The sequence below is a fragment of the Ascaphus truei genome, chromosome 13 (assembly GCF_040206685.1).
Source record: "Ascaphus truei isolate aAscTru1 chromosome 13, aAscTru1.hap1, whole genome shotgun sequence".
Lineage (NCBI taxonomy): Eukaryota > Metazoa > Chordata > Amphibia > Anura > Ascaphidae > Ascaphus > Ascaphus truei.
Window position 1 is genome coordinate 44606132 of NC_134495.1, and position 2427 is coordinate 44608558.

General features: G+C 59.0%; 1 protein-coding gene across 1 annotated transcript in view; it reads left to right on the forward strand.

The window, feature by feature from the left end:
• Positions 1-2352: 2352 nt before the first annotated feature.
• The window catches only part of LOC142465301 (uncharacterized), a 96990-nt gene continuing 96915 nt past the window's right edge, over positions 2353-2427 (forward strand). Inside the window, exon 1 of the mRNA XM_075569332.1 lies at positions 2353-2393. The gene's annotated coding sequence lies outside the window, so the exon portion shown is untranslated. The remainder of the gene's footprint in view (positions 2394-2427) is intronic.

Here is a 2427-nt window from a genome sequence, read left to right on the forward strand (position 1 = left end):
ACCACGGCTAATGGACTTCTACGATTCTACTCCCTGGGGGAGGGGGAGCTGTGGTTCCTGTCTGTGTCACCCTGCAGTGGGAGGGACATGTGAGGGGCTGGGGGTCTTGTCTGTCACCCTGCAGTGGGAGGGACATGTGAGGGGCTGGGGGACCTGTCACCCTGCACTGGGAGGGACATGTGAGGGGCTGGGGGACCTGTCACCCTGCAGTGGGAGGGACAGATGTGAGGGGTTGGCGGTCCCGTCTGTGTCACCCTGCAGTGGGAGGGACAGATGTGAGGGGTTGGGGGTCCCGTCTGTGTCACCCTGCAGTGGGAGGGACAGATGTGAGGGGCTGAGTGTCCCGTCTGTCACCCTGCAGTGGGAGGGACAGATGTGAGGGGCTGGGGGACCTGTCTGTGTCACCCTGCAGTGGGAGGGACAGATGTGAGGGGCTGGGGGTCCTGTCTGTCACCCTGCAGTGGGAGGGACAGATGTGAGGGGCTGGGGGACCCGTCTGTGTCACCCTGCAGTGGGAGGGACAGATGTGAGGGACTGGGGGACATGTCTGTGTCACCCTGCAGTGGGAGGGACAGATGTGAGGGACTGGGGGACATGTCTGTGTCACCATGCAGTGGGAGGGACAGATGTGAGGGGCTGGGGGACCTGTCACCCTGCAGTGGAAGGGACATGTGAGGGGCTGGGGGACCTGTCACCCTGCAGTAGGAGGGACAAATATGAGGGACTGGGGGGTCCTGTCTGTCACCCTGCAGTGTGAGGGACATGTGAGGGGCTGGGAGACCTGTCACCCTGCACTGGGAGGGACATGTGAGGGGCTGGGGGACCTGTCACCCTGCAGTGGGAGGGACAGATGTGAGGGGTTGGGGGTCCCGTCTGTGTCACCCTGCAGTGGGAGGGACAGATGTGAGGGGTTGGGGGTCCCGTCTGTGTCACCCTGCAGTGGGAGGGACAGGTGTGAGGGGCTTGGGGTCCTGTCTGTGTCACCCTGCAGTAGGAGGGACAGATGTGAGGGGCTGGGGGTCCTGTCTGTGTCACCCTGAAGTGGGAGGGACAGATGTGAGGGGTTGGGGGTCCAGTCTGTGTCACCCTGCAGAGGGAGGGACAGATGTGAAGGGTTGGGGGTCCCGTCTGTGTCACCCTGCAGTGGGGGGGACAGATGTGAGGGGCTGTGTGTCCTGCCTGTGTCACCCTGCAGTGGGAGGGACAGGTGTGAGGGGCTGGGGGTCCTGTCTGTTTCACCCCGCAGTGGGAGGGACAGATGTGAGGGGCTGGGGGACCCGTTTGTGTCACCCTGCAGTGGGAGGGTCAGATGTGAGGGGCTGGGGGTCCTGTCTGTCACCCTGCAGTGGGAGGGTCAGATGTGAGGGGCTGGGGGTCCTGTCTGTCACCCTGCAGTGGGAGGGACAGGTGTGAGGGGCTGGGGGTCCTGCCTGTGTCACCCTGCAGTGGGAGGGACAGGTGTGAGGGGCTGGGGGTCCTGCCTGTGTCACCCTGCAGTGGGAGGGACAGATGTGAGGGGCTGGGGGTCCTGTCTGTCACCCTGCAGTGGGAGGGATAGATGTGAGGGGCTGTGTGTCCTGTCTGTCACCCTGCAGTGGGAGGGTCAGATGTGAGGGGCTGGGGGTCCTGTCTGTCACCCTGCAGTGGGAGGGTCAGATGTGAGGGGCTGGGGGTCCTGTCTGTCACCCTGCAGTGGGAGGGACAGGTGTGAGGGGCTGGGGGTCCTGCCTGTGTCACCCTGCAGTGGGAGGGACAGGTGTGAGGGGCTGGGGGTCCTGCCTGTGTCACCCTGCAGTGGGAGGGACAGATGTGAGGGGCTGGGGGTCCTGTCTGTCACCATGCAGTGGGAGGGACAGATGTGAGGGGCTGGGGGACCCGACTTTCCAAAAGACCCGAGAAACTTTGGAACTGAAAAGTAAAAATGTGTAACTAGGAAGCGATCATTGTAATATTTTATCTCAGACACACTGGTGGATTATTTAAGCTTAAGCTTTAAGAATTATGAATGTGAGTGATTTGATTATAGATATAATTATATATATTTTTTTAGAAATGTTTCACTTTATATTGTTTGTTTTCACTGATATAAATCTGCACTATATGTATGCTATGACAATCACGTGACTGCAGCCAGAGACCCGCCCTCCTCTCCAGCTTCTCTCACTCCCTCCCTAACTGCACAATGATTGGCTGCTGCTTGTCCTGTCGGCTCTCCTTTCCTGCAGGAGTTCTGGGAGCTGTAGTTCTGTTCTTCCAATAGTATAATATTTACAGATAAATGAACTACAAAACCCAGAACTCCTTGCACAATGATACAACGTCACGGAGGGATCAACCAATCAGTGCTGAGCTTTGGTAACCACACCCCCCCTCCCACACATGGCTGCAGCAAGGTAATGATCTGATCTTCTCTGTCATCACACACTG